This window comes from Thermobia domestica, chromosome 2 (genome assembly GCF_964235325.1).
Source record: "Thermobia domestica chromosome 2, izTheDome1.hap1.1, whole genome shotgun sequence".
NCBI lineage: Eukaryota > Metazoa > Arthropoda > Insecta > Zygentoma > Lepismatidae > Thermobia > Thermobia domestica.
In genome coordinates this window covers 334,677,698-334,695,748 of record NC_137455.1, presented here as the reverse complement: position 1 = coordinate 334,695,748, position 18,051 = coordinate 334,677,698, and the positions used below count along the sequence as shown (strand labels likewise).

Sequence of the window (18,051 nt, the reverse complement as noted above, 5' to 3'; positions counted from 1 at the left end):
AATTTTCGGGCGAAAGAAATCAAGTAGTCCATAACATGTTTGTATTTATCTCTAAATCCGTACAATGTAAGGAATGACGCAGAGTAAATGCTTGCACAAGTCACGAGTGTGTATGTTGAATATACTGGATCTACTTGAAGTGCAATACGTGAGCAGGACTTCATCATTCTCGCACTTGTCAACTTTCAAAGATATTTATTGTAAACTACATTATAACAAACACATGCACCATTGTATCATAGACAACGACGTATCATACATGTCCGTCAACATTAAGTAACATTCTACTTGTAGTTCTACAAGATATTTTGTCCTTCAATTACTGCAAACACCATTTCTTTTCGCCTTTCGTATGCAATATCAATGTCACTGTCGTGCTTTCCTCGAAATGAATTTCTGTATGATTTTTATTACTTCCAATAAGTCAGAGTGGAGATTACAATACATTATTACAAGGAGTTCCCAAAAAATACTGCAGAATTTGTTAGCCATCGCTGCTAAACAATAACAGGTTCCTCGAAGGTAGTATTCTACTCTCTCGAAATCCCTCACTGCTCTGTATACTTTGCCTTGCATTACGTCAACAAAACGAAAAGAACTACAGAAAATCAAGCAGAGTTACTGAATAAGAAACGTTAGCGCACCGCTACGACTTACGGGCATCTATTAACATTACGATCATCCATTCTATGTCACTTCTCTAACAGCTGATCTGAACTTTTACGGTTGTCATTACATGTTCAGTGAATTCACGAACATGGCTCCCTTCCCTAACTGTTCCAAGCGTTATCAACAGGCACTGTTGATATAAGATCCTCTTGACAGTTAGTATGTAAATATCTCAATTCTCATACACAGAGAATTTCAGCAATCGCATTTCCCAGGTAAACAATAATATTTCCGAAGAACTCCAAAAAGATACGTGTGACCTCGTCAGTCTGCATCTATTTTCATTTTCGGCAAGAACCGCACTGTACTGTCGTTAATTTAATAATTGCACCTTGGTTAATAAGTCTATCACATCAGCAGCCACCAGGGTTAAAACTACTTTTATAAGTACATTCCTACACACGAACAATACGATAGAACAAAATCTGCTCCAGGCGGTACAGCAAACACTATGCTACATTGTAGTTTCATCTGCTGTTATTAATCTGCACATAATTTTCCGTAACTTTCCAATTTCGAAAGAAAACTATGTATCAGATAACTGTCCATGAATTCTTAAGACTTTTCTTTCTTCGCTTTGTCTCCAATCACTCACAAGACGAATTTGATTAATTTTCGTTCACTATACTCAGGCCCACCAATCGCAACTGAAGATAAATTTCATTTTTGTTTCTTTTTACTATACAAACTTTAAGTAAACATCTTAAAAGCTTTTTTAATAATAAAACAAATCCACTGCAATTATCAAATCTAACTCACAGATCTGTTTAAAACGAGAAGTCCCACCAACATAATGCACTTCAAACGGTCGAAAGTCAGATTTACTGGAACAAAGTTTTTCAGCTGTGTGGCGTATTACTATTGTTGTTATTCGAATTTTCTAATAGCTCTTTCGCTTCACTACTAATTCACGTTTCAATATTTCAGCTTAAAAATGTTCTGTTAAGATATTCAAGTCTATAGGAAAGTTGACAAATTTAAGGAAAGTGCAAAAGCTTTTTTTAAAAAAAGATCGAATTTCCTTTCACAATTGTAATGCAAAACCCTTGTTTCTGAAGGGGACGTACTATTATTACGGAAGAGTAATCTGGCTGAGATAGAAGAAAAATGTCCAATTTAGAATCTTCACACTTCTGGAATGTAGGTACTCCTATTATTTACGTGAGTCGATATTTTGTACAAACAATGAAAAGTTGTCCGGAGCACACGTACTGATGCGTTCACTGTCACGTCTTTATATTTCATAATTCTATCGCACTATCCGTTTGCATGTCAAAACTCGATTGCTATGCGCAAATTTTTTACAATAGCTCGCAAGTGTACTCCAAATAATTAGCATTCATCTCTTTGCTGCAAAATGCACTTTTTCTTTCGTTTTTCATATCTTTTTTTTTTTTTTTTTTTTCCTCTTAAATTTAGATAAGCCTTTAAGAGAGAAAATATTCTCGGGAATTCAAATCATCCGCTTATCTCTCGCTTCTTTTCAGGCTTACCAACTCTTCATCTTCAGAATAATCTTTAAGGAGCATACTGCTATTTCTGAAGTCTCCAACTGAATCCAATTTGGTATGCATTCCAGTTACCTAAAAAGAAAAGAAACATGTACGTCAGGGCAGAAATGTCCAACACAAGATATTATATGGTTACAAATAAATATTGAAAGCACATATTTATTTTTAATAAATATTGAAAGCAATTCATATTAGTTTTCAGAAGCCCCTATTAATCGCGATAACGCATAAAAAGAAGCCATAGCTATATTATTCCATAAAAATCGTAACTGGCTGATGATGATTAAAAAAAATATATGAAAAGCAAAAAAGCTCTTTTCTTTATATCGGACACTGTAGATGAGTCAGACTAATACTGACGTGTTTATAAAATGTTTAACATTATCTATGCACATAATCCGATTACGGTCAATCCCAAAACGAAGTCTTATGTGAATACATTAATAGATACATTCTCAGCCTCATTCCCTTTTAACTTGTGAACTGACCTCAATACCCGAATCATCTTGAATATTCTGTGTACTGCAAAACCTATCCTTGATTCTATAATAAGTGTACAATTCTTGAAAATAATAATTATGCAGCTAAATCTAATTTGTTCTACAATAGGTGTGTAGCCAAATTAAGCAGATGGAATTATAAAGAGTAAAAGGAGGCCAACTGAACAGCACAGCACATCATATCCGAGATTTAGCAAAATTCATATTGTACAGTTCGTTGTAAGGTATTTCAAATATTGGTTCATTTGATTTGGAGTTTAACGTCACGTTCAGCAGCGAGGCTATATGAGACTTAGACCTACAGTTTAACGTGGGATCCGAAGCACATGATCTCCCGCCGGGAATCGAACCCGGGTCTCTCACGCCAAAGGCACGTACGCTAACTGCTTAGCCACGAGTGAGCTCAGTCCATATATTGGTCAATATGGCACTGAGTTCAATATAGAACCTCGACTGTTCAAGTACAACAGAAATTGCAGTACAGTTCAAGTGATCTGAATAGCGAAATAATAGTTACAAATGATGTGTGACTAGTTAGAGAGCGACTACATATAGTAATGGTTTGGATAAAGACTCCCAGTCCAGTCTCATCTTTTTTCGCTGTTGTGTTAACATAACACGCCATGACTGTCAACTGGATTCTACAAAGTATTCGAAGTTATTGTCCAAATAATGACATATTTAGCACATGCACCTCCACCAACGTGGTTGTTTTATAAATGTACCACCTACACAACGATTAATCGAGTATAGAGTTATCATCGATTTAGAGAATTACGAAAAACTTTTAATCCTCTAACCATAGTGCTTCTAATTTAAATAATTACATGTAATTTCGAACCCTTAAATTTAAGTAAATCACTGAACATCACTGCACAGAACTGCCACAAATCTAAAATTCGAATATAGTCTGAGAAATTAGATTCTTCCAACTTTATCTTCTTATTTATCCTCCAAGTCCTTGCGCATGCAACAGTTTAGGTACGCGAAATATTTAAAAATGTTTTCTCCTGACGAAACAACTCTTCCGTTTATATATATATTTATTTATTATACCTCTGCATTTATCGAAAGTGAAGTTCCCACTGTAACGTGCTACAACATATCCTATAGCCGAATTTCTAAATGTCTTGTTCATTCTTCCTTTCACACGCATACCACTTTATTTTGTATCATGCGTATATATGTTTAGTTATTGCTGAATAACTGTGAGAGGACGTATATCCAAGACTACCTGAAACTATACTTATTAACTATAAACATTGTATATGATTATGGTTAACCAACAGTGGCAACGTTAGTTTTCTGGAACAGTTGAGTTGAGTTTAGCGTCCCATTCAGCAGCGAGGCTATATGAAACCTGGACCTACTGATTAACGTGGAATCCGAACTACATGAGCTCCCGCCGGGAATCGAACCTGGGTCTCCCACGCCAAAGGCGCGTACGCTAACCGCTTAGCCACGAGGGAGCTCAATTTTCTGGAACAATCCGTTCTGAAGACAACAACCCTTTTGCCGAAACCTTCAAGCAAAGATTTGCAAATGTGAGTATTTTTAATAAATACATCTTTAGTTAGTATGTTTAGTTACGTTATAAAAAGCACATGCATCTCAGGCATTATCTCATAATATCACCTTAGTTTCATTCGTAAATCTAAATTTACGTCCCACACTTATGTCGGCTAGGCTCAAGCAGACGGTGATGATGAGAAATGAATGAAATGGTAGAATGAAGAAAGGGGAAGGAAACGTGAGAACCTTGAGAAAACCGACGCGCACATCGTTTGTCTACCACAAAGCTCACTTGGCGCGAGCTGTGATCGAACCAAGGACTCCATGAACTAGAGGTGAACGCTCTACCACTAAGCTACCGCGGCCCCGACTTTCATCCTTATCTAAATACACAGAAAGAAAGCTAATTAAGCCATCCCTCTTATGTCTATGTTCAAATTTACAAAACAAAACACACTACCAATGAGAAATTTTTATTCGAACCTACAGAATACATTCTTCACCAACACACAACATTAACATGACCACTCTTGTCATTATTCATCAACACACTTTGAACAAACAAGTTCAAAGCTGGCTTCCATAAAAGCGCACGAATATTAGTAAAATAATAATATACTGACAACTGGGAAATTCAACTTACCTCGCAAAGTTAAATTGAAATCCGTCGCTCCAACGATATTGTCAACTCATGAATACGATATCGCAATAAGATATCTCGCAAACATTTATCTATAAATTAGTCTTGTGGAAAATAAATAAATAAATAAATAAATAAATAAATAAATAAGAAGAGCACGTTCAATAAAGTACACACACGTGTATGTTGTGATATCCGAACTTCTCATGTGATGGCAATATTTATCAAGTTACAGAACAACGCATCAATGATAATTACATTAAAAGACCGGAATGCCTAACATTTCTCAACGCTCTTACCTGGGTGCCCAAATATTTTTAAACAGAAAACGAATATATACAATTTGTTCATTTCTTAAATAATGGCACTGAATCGAATCTAACATCTCTTGTTTTCTAATATCATACCCCATGAATGAATTTTACACTACCTGTGTACAACAAAGCAAGGATGCATAATCCGTTTCTACAACGTTGTACGTATTATAAGCATGAAATCGAGTACCGTAACCAAACCGTGTGTTGCTGTTGCCAAACTACACTAATGACCCGATAAATTATTTGCTGCGCTCCGCCTATGGTTTAGGCAGGATGCTGGAAGAGCACTGTTGCTCGAGAGGAAGCAGCACTGGGTATAGGGAAGAAAGGTTAGGCATAGGGAAAGTGATGCATGAAATTCCACATCCATCCTCCCCCCCCCCCAATGACCAAGTATCTCTCATTGGTTGTCCATGACGAGATTACACCACGTGACATTCACAAGGTCAGATGGATGGGTGGAGTCATGCATCATTTCAAAATAAACGAGCTGTAGTCTACTACTTAACAATTCAATGCAATGTAACGTATTAGGAGCGCCCAAGTAACATTTCTATCTATGACTGACTAGACACGTTGAGTGAATCAACCCAAAGGTAGCTGACCACAAAATATTTATGAAGTTCCCAGATTAACAACTTCACATACGGAAGATAATCTAATCTTCATTGTACGAATTCCAAACACATTCGAAATGACCCTAAGTGGTAATACTTGAAGTAAATAAAAAATTTACTTAAATCAACAGCTATAATTCTTTGCTCTTCGTAAGTAGTGAGTGACAACTTTAGAATGTGCCATACTTCATTCGATCGTGTCCCACGTCAGCCATCAACAGAGTAAAGACGGCTCGGAAAAATTTGAATGTCCATAGTTGGTTACATTCTTCTTACACTACTGCGTATGTGCTATAGGTAGGATCGTGCAAGAACAATGATTTAACATGTGGAAATATGGAGTAAGCAAATTATCAGTTTCAACCTATGGATATGACTTCAGAACATACAAAGTACAAAAAGGAAGAATGTATATCATAATACTTACACAAGTTATTATATCATAACGTTCTAAAACAAAAAATAAAAAACAATCTACAATATATTTCAAATTTAGAAATTCAATTATAAATAATATTAATTTATATTTCAATTATAAATTTAAAAAAAGCAAACGGTACCTTATATAAATTTCAATCAAAATAAACTGAAACAAACAAAAAGGAGCAAATGGTGCCTTTCACTAATCAAAATGACAAATTAGTTTGATCCAAATTTTTCGTATTTATGATACTTACATTTAACACGCCGTGTCCTTGGCTAGAAATGGTGCTTACTTCGTTGGCGTCACCCAAAAGGGGAAAGTCGAGCACTTCTCAACCTATTAAAAAACATGATTAAAATCATACGTTAATATCAGTTGTGAAAATACATCACATAGATTTGTCTGTTGAATTTTTGCGAGTCTACATCTCTCTATATTAGACATATAAATCTTTTAACTTTTACATAGTATCACGCTGAAATGAAGCAAATTTGCTACCAACACACTAAGCACTTTAAATTTGGTTCCATATTTTACCTCATCCTGCCTGACATTAAATGCTACTATTTAACCGATTGGAATTTAATGTCCCTTTTCAGCGCCCACGAACATGAGACAGGATTTATTACCTGAAGTGAAATCCAAACCACCGTTCGGGTTTCCAAGACACATACTCCAACGGAGATTAACCCACAATCAAGCTCACAGAAAATAGGTGCGTCAGGATTTTGCACCGAACAGGCACTATCCTCGTATTTGGGAATAATCTATTCGAGGATAAATCAAATGCCTGTTCTAATGAAACATGCGTAAGATGAGTATTAATGAAATATGTGTTTTAAACGACAAATAATACTATAAAGAAATGTAAACAACAAAATATAATTACATCGTTTTAGAAAACTTTCATTTAGAGAAGTAGTTACACTAAACAGTTCAGCACAAACACAACACGTATGAATCTTCATAACTGTATAAATTCAAATCTCATGGAGAAAGCTTGTGTAAGGGGATCGTGAGCTACTTCACGTTCGTGAAAACTTTTGGGAATTCTTCATAGTATTGTTTGTTAAACATCTTCAACATCAAAATTTCCAGAACTAAAAATGCAAATTCAATGAATTCTGATAAGAATGATTGATGTAAACTATAATAATAATAAAAAAAGCAATTCTGTAATAATAAAAAGTTTAATTTGCATTATATTTGGAGTAAATGAGCACCTAAAATATTGCAAAGATTTTTTATCCCGAAGCACCAAAAGAAAAACCTTTAAAAAAGGCCATATCAAAAAACCCGTCCTTTTCGAAACTTTTGTTTTAAAACTAAAAGAGGGAGGCATGGGGTTCATCTTGTGAACATTTGGATGCCAAAGAATTAAATTTTCACGAGTTTTACTGAACTTTTATTTTCTTTCATGATTGCTTGAAAACAACTTTTTTTTTAAAAGCAGCATAGAATGTGAACACACATCATACAAAACATTGAAGCAAATAGTTTAAGTGGACGTACTACTAGAACCATTACATAAACGGACACAGGACGCCTATTAAATAAAAAAAAAAAGAAAGAAAGAAAAACTGCAGGAAAATATTTTACAAAATTATGTACTCTTGAGCAACCACAATCATAACGATACCAAGCTATTAGGTTCATACTTCTAGTACTCTTCCGTAATACTACTGTCATGAAACAAAATTAGGAATTTAATCTCTAGCAGTTATGTTAAAGAAAATATATAGGTGAAAAGAAAAATGACTGTAGTAATGAAAAAAAAAAATACAGTACAAAAGCTACAAAAATACCTATAATATTCATCCCAGAAACTCAAAGTCTCCATTCTAACTAGGAATATTAAATTCAAAACTATTCATCCCTGAACTCCTGGTGATTCAACCCGCACAATCCTGAAATTAGTTGTGCGATATCGGATGCTTTTCCTATTTATCATATAATATGTAAACTAATATGTAAACAGTCACAACTGTTCACGAATATAGGACCTTGGTTGTTCAAGTATGATAGGAGTTGCAGTAGAAGTGATGTGAATAGCGGAATATTAGCTAAAAAATGATGGCGTGTGACTAGTCCGAGAGCGACTAAATATAGTTATGGTTTGGATAAAGATTCCCAGTCCAGTCGCATTCCTTTTTTTTTCCTTCTTTTTTTTCGTTGTTACTAGTATTTCATAAAACAGCTTTGTAAAAGTATGCCAAGTTACACTCAATTCACCAAGCATTAACATGTTTAGAAACGCGACGGAGGAGAAATATATACGAGAGAGAGAGAGAAAGAGAACTGTACTGTCATTTCTTTAAATTCTTGATGTAAACCTGTACTACCACTTTCAAATGAGCATACTGGTGCATGGCAGTATAATTAAACATTACAAACGTTATTATACTATAATTATTGTAACGTGCTGATTCAAACATTATCATACTTTTTTTTTTCATAAACTTGCATTTTTTCATAAACTTGCATTTGTTAATAAAAAAACCATTCGAAAACTTCTTTCCTGTTTAGGTCCTATTCCAAATAAATGTGGTAGAGAAAGTAGCACTACTATCATAGGTGCCAACTACGTGGATGCTCCGGGCCTCAAGCACCCACTGGAGGTATTTAATGGGTGCTGAACACCTACTGAATTTTTGCGTTGGAATTAACTTCGACATCATACTTTCATGCGATGAATAATAAAAAGAAAGTATAGTGCATTTGATCCCACGTTAATTTTTGATAAGGATGCATGTGTGTTGAACAATCATTTGTCAATACCTATTTAAACTCTCCAGGTCTGCGGCATATCGAGTGATTTCAACGATAATAATAATAATAATAATAACAATTCGTGGGTGTAATTTTGTATAATTATTTTTTAAAGAACTTTGTTTGATATTGTTAACTTACGTTTTCAAAATGTAAAAGGTTTTACGTAAATTAAACTGGTTGAATCATTTTCTACTTTCACTCAAATTATCCTAAAATGTTTTAGAGGGTAATCTTAATATGTAATTTTCTCTTCTCTTAATTTGACAAATATTGCTCAAGACGTTTAATTATTTATTATTATTATTATTTAATCCTTTGCAAGTTTAAAATAATTTCACAGTTCAATTCATCTCAGCAGCTCTTGATAGTCTTTCTCGCCTTTCACAGAAAATTTCACTGCTCTATTGGATCATAATAAAAAGAATATTTGATGTTAGTGCCGACGCCTAAGCACCCATTGAGAAACTTGAAAAAGTCTGCGCTTATGACTACTATATAATACAAACGCACCGTCTGAAAACAACTTTCATTAGTTAAAGACGTCAGCTGAACCTACAATCATCCCAACTGCAATCATTACTTTTCCTATGAACGTAACAAGTAAATATATAGAAAGTTTAAAGATGTCACGCTGACACGACTAATAATTGGTGCTAGTAATCTGGAGGTCACCACTAAAGACAGCAAATTGATTGTGCTTTGTAAAGTCGTATACCGGGATAGTTTTGGAATTGGGGAGCCAATATAAAGTTCACCTAACCTAACCTAACTTGAACCAACAAAAGATACAGAAAATATACCAAGAACGAAATTTTAACTTTAAAAAATGCTGGTCCCCTAAATCCAACAATATGCCCGTATCCCTTAATGCCTTATAAAAAGATTTACGTAATTACAGACTTCCCACACACTATATGAGCGTGTGTGTGTGTGTATAGATATTCTTTACATAGATCATCGTACTACTAAATAAATCTTCAGTTAGCAACTTTCAAGTTTTGCTAGGTATAGTTCGTCTACAATGACAACGTCCGAAATACTGAACTAATAGGAAAAATGAATATCTTTGAGCGTTACGTCCCACGATTATACCGGTTAGGCTAAAAGAGACGGTAATAATAAGTAATGAATGAAATGATGGAATGAAGAGTGGGAGGAAACGGGAGAACCCCGAGAAAACCCATGCACACGTGTTTGTCCACCACAAAGTTCAGTTGGCGAAGGCTGGGATCGAACTCGGGACCCCAAGCACCAGAGGTGAACACTCTACCACTGAGCCACCGCGGCCCCTTGAACTAATATGAATTTATAAGGAGAAACAATTACATCAGTTTATCTAGAACTACTTGTACCTAAAGTTAACTAGATGTTAGGGCATACATTCCGTTAACCTCCGCCAGCTTATAAAAATACACGTTAGGTTAGATTAGGTGCTGTTCGTTACCATGATGTAAATAGTTGCGGCAGGTGCTAAGTGTGCAGTGCTTTCCGGGAAGGTTCTAGAACACAGCCCCCCCCCCCTTCCCCTATATAGGTTAGTAGCTAGATTGGTTCTTTTCTGTGCCAAAGTTTAATTCACATAGTATTGCCGAGCGAGTGAAGGCGACTTTGAGCCCCGTAGGGCACGTTGTTTCCCGTCTTTATTACAGCTACCGTAAGTGGTAAGAGGGACTTGTGTTCAAGAACCCTGCCGTACTTTTCTAATGGAAAATCATATGGATCTGATGCTAATTAGGCTAACATTTGCCTTCCTTTGTGAATACTTTTAGTAGTCATATTTGCACCCATATTTCTAACACGACCTACACTAATATGAAACATGGTGTTAACACCTTTCACGTCATAGTCCGTAATAAATCTTTTCAAGTATTTTGCAACTTTTCTCAGATTGCTGTAAAAAAAAAAAAAAAAAAAAAAAAAAAAAATGCAATGCCCTTCAAAAAATTATTTATCGCGAATAAGATATTTTAACTTTTTGTTATGGTTGTATAAATCATACGGGATTCTGTAGGATGTGGATTTGAATAGATGACAATAAGAATTAAGTAAAAAATGAGTTTTCCTTGTAAAGTGAAATTCATGCTAGTACAAAACGGTTGCACATTGTTAACACATAGTAACAGATGAAAGCTTTAAATGAAGGAAGATGTTTATACTCACTTTCCCTAAATATCTCTCTTAATGAGAAGCTTCACTTAAGCCGATATTTATATTAATTCACTACTGTGATGTATCTTGAGCTTGTAAAACAATCAAAACACTGGTTAACCTTGTATTCGCTTAGAACTTGTCAAAACCAAGCAACTCGCTTACCACCAACCACTGCTTCTGAAAACTTTCGCTGAATAACGCATGGTGGTGCAATCGCTGGTTCTTTTATTAGGAGAGCAAAACTACCTCGTAACATCATTGTGGACCAATCAGAAGTTACAGGCATGATGTCATTGTACACCAATCACTAGTGTCTTCCTTCTACGCATGCTCCGTATACAAGGAAATACAAAAGTCAGTGTTGCAGATTGTATTTATATATCTCTATTTGCAGACTTTCTGCCTAGCCAGCCTGAAACATGTTTCTACATGTTTAGACTCAGACAAATACTTAGATTTAAAATAAAATACTTCCATTTAAAACAGATGATTTTATTAGGTATTATTTTCTGTTACTTATATTGTAGATTTATCAAATAAACTTCTGTTAGGTGCTACTTTCCAAAATAATTTCATGTTTTTTGTTGCCTTACATTTTGAAGAATTTAGGTCAAGGTGAATGACTTCTACGAGGAAAATGCGAGTGCAATGAAGTGACGTCATACGGAATTTGTTCCTCACATACATCCCGTAACTAACAAACATTCGACGTTTCGACAGGGTGTAAAGAAACAAACTGCAAAATTAAGCTTTCATAGCCTATTACATATTCTCTACACTTCAATTCGCTCCACAATGCAAATATTTAAGTTCTTTATAATATGTTTTCTACAATCAGTTTAGCCTCTCGTAAATTATTACAATATAATATTCATAAGTACTGCACAAATTCAATTAGGCTATAAACCCCATTCAATCTTTTCGAACAAGTTTTACATTTTCTACTGCTCTCTTCTTATAACTATAGTTAGTATGTCAAACTCAAAATCTTTGCTCTTCTGTACTATGGGAATGCCGTTGACATAATACACATTAGCCAGTGTTTTTTTTTTTTTTTTTTTTTTTAATACACATTTAGTTACGCTAATAAGGAATTTTGGACTTTATTATTATTATTATTATCTGAAGGTGTTACTGATGCAGCTGTTATCCAATGAAACCAAATCGCTATCACGGTATTACACATTCAGGGTTTCCACTTGTTTGGTGAGCACGAATTCCCTGACTCTTCCAGCTCGTGTTTTACATATTTCCAGGCCTATATATATAAAGCATCTATATTTTCCCCTTCTAGGGGGTTTCTCATCTACTAAGCATGTGCACTCATGAAAATAGATAAATTCCTTATGTAAATTAACGATGATATAACTATCTGATATACAGAAAAATGTGATAAGCTTTATCATATAATTCACAATATATTAAAAACAGAAAACTGTAGTAAGAGAATTCACTTATTTCCGCGAGGTGTGTGTAGATAGATAAATTTTGCAAAACCTATTTATTTTATAAAATATTCCCTATTTATAAAATAGACTAAATAGTCTAAAAGGTAAAAATCCGTATTTAAAAGCTCCTGACTTTCCTAATTTTTTTTAACCATAAAATTCCCTGATTTTTCCAGGACTTTTTACGAGTAATTTGAATTCTCTTTTTTCAGGTTTTCCAGGTTGGTGAGAACCCTGACATCTATAAATAAATCGTATTTGCTATGCCCTCCGAAACAAATTTACAGTTTCAATAACTTCCAGGAATTTTCTCTATTGCCTTCAAAATCAGAAAACAAGTTACCATGTGAACTTTATATGAAGAAAGGAAGCCATCTTTTACTGATAGTCCTTTAGTCCGTCCGCGTGCACGGTGGCTCAGTGGCGGAGCGCTTACCTCTGCTGCGGAAGATCCGTGGCCAAATAAGCTTAATGCTGGACAACATTACGTCCGTGGGTTTTCTCAGGGCACTGCCATTTTCTCCACATTTTCATTCCACCGACTCTTCCATCATCTCATTCCCTTTCCTTAATCATCCGTTTCCCTTAGCCTAAAGGGTATAATTGTGAGACGTCAAACTGGAAGCTTTCTTTTTATTTCAATTATCATCAAAATGGTTTATTCATGTTCTGCCAAATTTTATTGAAATTATTCAAGGATAAATCTGAAATACTGCAATATGACTGAATAATGATTTTCTAATACGATCCTAGAAGCAATAATTCAAATTATTCGTATGCCATAGCAGAGGGAGACACGCTAAAGGTAATAGTGTCGAAATGCACCAAATAACCATGTCCGTAAGAATTCAAGAAGAAGGATCTCATGCACTGTAGCAAGACATGATATAATGATTATTATAAGCAAGGGCGCCCATCAGGGGGGAAGGTGGGACACTCGCCTCCCCCCCCCCTTTCGCGGAAATTGTGCTTCGGAAGATCGAAAACCCAATAGATATTTTAGAATAGTTACCGCAAAATTTGATACTACATCTGAAATGTCGCTTATACTTGCCCCCCCCCCCTTGGAAACTACAACATGGACGCCCTTGATTATAAGATTTATTTTTAATAATTTATCCCATGCGGGGTCATTTATTTAACGTAAGTGCAACCGTTAAAGGTAGTGAATACCAGCGCCATCTTTGCTTTTTCGCTCATTGATTTATACAGGAGAGTATTATTCTAATTTCATTGATTTACTGATCCAGTAAATGTCCCTTGGTTTGTCAAAACTTCGTATTAAGTTTGATTCATAAATATCATGTTCGTAACAAGTGTAACATTGAAGTAGCCTTGACGAAGAAACCAATTCAATCTATTAATAATAATACAACTAATTTAAATCAAGAGATACCTACAAATGTTTTTTAAACAACGTTTTTGGAAAATGTTTATATAACGTTTTATTTCAAACACCGTTCTTTCGCGTTTTTCTGAGCCAACGTGTATCGAACGTTCACCACGTGTTGTTTGTGTTATGTTCAATGTACTATGTGACACTGCGCAATAATACTAACTCCCTATTAAAGTTATGTCATCGTAGCCGTAACAGCTATTTTCTGCCAACGCCGTGCCAGAAGATTGCTTACCTTGGTGTAGGCAAACAACCATGTGCTCCAGTCATCCCTCTTTTTCGCATACGTCACTCGTACGTTTCTGTAAGACGTTAAGCTATGCCAAGCATCCAAAGAAAATGTTACATCATGCACATTGCCCTTTACTTTGCAACATAACTGGAATTTAACATAAATATGGTTTGGAATGGGATTTTATTAGTACTGTTATTTAATCATAGCTGATAAGTTTATCTTTTGAATATATTCTTTTGCCGCCCTTAGTTACTGTAAATCATTTCGTACCGCCACTTACATTGACATATGCTAAAGGAACTTTTTTTTTTTTTTTTTGTTATACTGGCCAGTTTATTACATTTGTCCGTGTTTACACACTACTCTTTCCCTCACTGCTGAAACCTCCACTCTGCAATAAGTTGAAATATTCAAAAACTGACGTTATGGACCTCCGGCATTAATTTAGTTTCTATTTTTTTTTCTCTCGTGGCTTAGTCTGTTTAACACGTTAACTGTCAACATGTATAAAAGTAAATTACATGACTGGGCCACAAGAATTTTACATATTTACGATTAATAGAGAAATGCATATTTAATTTGGAGACCAATTTCAGCAGACTGATTCACACAGGCTAGCGAAAATTATATTATCATATAAAACTGTAGAAAAGGTGACCCTCCCGTGGTACGTGGGCACAAATGTGAAATATTGTCTTGGCTCACCTGTAAGTCACGAGACACATGGAACAAAACTACAGTAACTCACCGATAGGTAACGCGGCAGTTGAGTGTTAAAAAATCAACACGTATCATTAGAATTGAAAGCTACAGAATATTAACCCAGTATCTCACAATAACGAGGTGTTAAAAAATCAACACGTATCATTAGAATTGAAAGCTACAGAATATTAACCCAATATCTCACATTAACGAGGTGCTTGCGTAATTGTCTAAGTCTGTTCGATGATTAAACAAACAAACAAAAAAGTTATCCATCAATATCTCATGTCATTTTGCTTTATAATGCATATTTTTTTTAATTTTATTAATTGATTTCTGAAAGAACTATCTTTTAATAAATTACAACGACACATTTAAGATTTATTTCAGTATAGCATTAATACGCATTGCTTTCATGACACATTTGTTTATAATCTGTTAAAAAATAAGAATATTAATATTGTAGTGGCTGAATTCATGCAGATATCCACGAAAGACTCTTCCTGAGCATCTAGACTCCTTCATCACTTGGTTTTGATATTTTGTTCCTGTTACTCTATGAATTATATATATACAAAGAGAAATCTACAGAACAAAGGGGATTACGATTTCCTAGACAATATATTCACCTTACGCATGGCCGGTCTGTTGCTACTGAAACTTTTTTCAGAGTTAACATTTGTCCCAAGTCCGGATTAGCGCAGCTATCTGCCGCACCCTCTTTCCAGTGCTCGATTTTTATTTCTTATTTATTTATTTATTTTATTATTTTTTTTGTATGCTTTACTTGTAGCTCAATCCAGAGCAATTTAAATAACGATGAGAGAACTGGTTGAAAAAGTGGATAAATACCGAGAAGCTCACATATGTGATATTGTTCCCAACAATTTTATGGTGCACGGGACCGAACCAGGGACCCTCCGCACCCACAGATAACCATTCTTTTATCAGGAATCAAGCCCTCAATCTTTCCCCATCACTAGATAAAATATTATCTCATAAAGTTTTTGTTTGCATCAAGCATGATCGGGAAAGAATAGTCGGTTATACGTATTCCAAAGCTACTATTTTGCTTCTTCTTCTTCTTCTTATAATAATAATAATAATAATAATAATAATAATAATAATAATAATAATAATAATAATAAGTCTCGTAGCAGTTTGTTAAATAATTAACGGAAAAATTTAGTTTTATTCTTAATTTCAGAGTACCATCCCACCATACTAAAAAGAGCTACTAAAGAGAGAGAATCTTTGGTGCAAACAGTCTGGGATTCGATTTCCGGTGGGGACACTCGATCGAAAAATGTAAAAGCTTTTTCAAGCCAACCATTCCAAGCGTAGTTTTCCTGGTCTGCTCATTCACACTAGGCAAATGCCGGGATGGTACCTACATACAGGTTCCAGGCCGCTTCCTTCCCCCCTTTCCTCGAATAGTGTGATCCTCCAGAAAACTCACCCCTCATACTTGACTGGCTAACATTGCCATAAGCCCAGAAATCTAATTCCTAATCCTAATACTAAAAAGATAGATTGGTCATAATCGTGAATCTATTAGGCAAATTCGGAGTCTTTTAGGCAAATATACTACTATAACACTATCCTCAACATGTTTATATAACAGATCGCCTAAAAGTTGCTTAGAATGTCATGCCTCATCTGAAAATGAGAGGATGAGGCAATCCTGGAACATGAGGTGCAACATATTCGGCAAACGCAAACCAAACGTTTTCATGCACTTTCCCGTTTTCTACTCTGCTTAGAACTTTATGATTAAATTATGCTTCTGCTATTGCTTCTTTGAAATGTTATTGTTTCTCTCTCTCTCTCTCTCTCTCTCAGAGGTTCTGAATTCGGTCCCTTGCAGGTACGAGATACGTATTGGTATGCTTCAGCAGGACCCTCACTTTAAATATAATTTCGACACTAGGCCTACCTTACGGTTTTCCTGGTCATATTACAAAAAGAAACAGTAAAATAGGCGTAATCTTGGAAAATATGACTTACGTTTATTGTACGTTTATTTTCGTCTCTAATTTAATTGACTAAATTAGCATGAAATAATGATTTATTGTACTCACATGCTTAATCATCCATTTCCATTTAAGACAACACATAATCATAATGTCCTTCTTCATAAATCTTACACCAAATAAAAGTCTGTCTTGTGCCGGTAACAATAACAAATCACTGGAATAAGCCTCTGACAGCAATGACATTAGTGTTTCTATTTGAAGAAGTGACATAAAAGTTCCCCCAAATATCTTCGTAAAATCACAACAAATAACTATGTTGGTTTAATCGCTGTTACTTAACTGCTGTTCTAAGTATATTCACTGTATTATTTAATATTATTAAAGTTAACTTGAACTAAGCGCACGATCGTCTGACTCAATGGCAAGGCTGTTGGATAGTGACGTTTTTCTGCTCATGACGTTGCATCAGCCAGTTTCAGCTCCAAAACACTCTTTCCATCGTGTACGCGCAGTCGCAAAAACCAGGCGCGAGTCACAATAAGATGAGTCATTCTCATGTGACTTTGGTAGCTGCAGAAAGCCGGCGGTGTTATGGAACGACTTACCTAGCTGAGCGGAACATACGAGAATCGAGAAACACGCGCAAACTGTGTAAGGTGTTCATATATCAATGTTTCCAACACTAGTTTTATAACTCTACGTCTAGAGGAAAAAACGTACACTGTACGTACATTTTATGCTTTGTTTTTATTGTTACCTTGTCAACATTTCCGAGAACTACCACATAAATAAGCTTGGAGGAAGCGATTTTCCCAACAATCCAACTTAGGTTGTATGCATTTAAATTGAGTTTCAAGGTTGATTTGAAAGTACTTCTGTACAGGAATGCAACATAACTTCTTACTGAAGCAGCTACGGCACCTTGATATCTAGCTCGGGCGATTAAGAAAACAAATAAACAAGTTTATCATTATCATTATTTACCACATTTATACAACTTAATTGTATTCATAAATGCATAACTTTCAGTGTTGACAAGAATCTCTAGAGCTACGTGGCCCATCGAAAAGTTTTCGCTTCCCAAGAGTAAGCACAATGTTGAATTTCAAACACTCTCACGCCGTGGCAGCTTTAGCGGGTAGGTCAGGTAGGCACGGGCCTACTCAAAACTTTTGAAAATT

General features: G+C 35.2%; 1 protein-coding gene across 2 annotated transcripts in view; it reads right to left on the bottom strand.

Annotated features, from left to right (window-relative positions):
- The window catches only part of LOC145678724 (uncharacterized), a 33,481-nt gene extending 16,136 nt beyond the window's left edge, over positions 1 to 17,345 (bottom strand). The window contains exons 1-2 of one of the 2 annotated variants that reach the window (XM_081749163.1): positions 16,976 to 17,345; positions 6,444 to 6,526 (exon numbers count right to left, since the gene is read on the bottom strand). The gene's annotated coding sequence lies outside the window, so the exon portion shown is untranslated. Of the gene's footprint in view, positions 1 to 6,443; positions 6,527 to 11,122; positions 11,344 to 16,975 lie in introns of those variants that run through there. The other variant, XM_081749162.1, reaches the window with a different exon arrangement.
- Between the last annotated feature and the right edge of the window lie 706 nt (positions 17,346 to 18,051).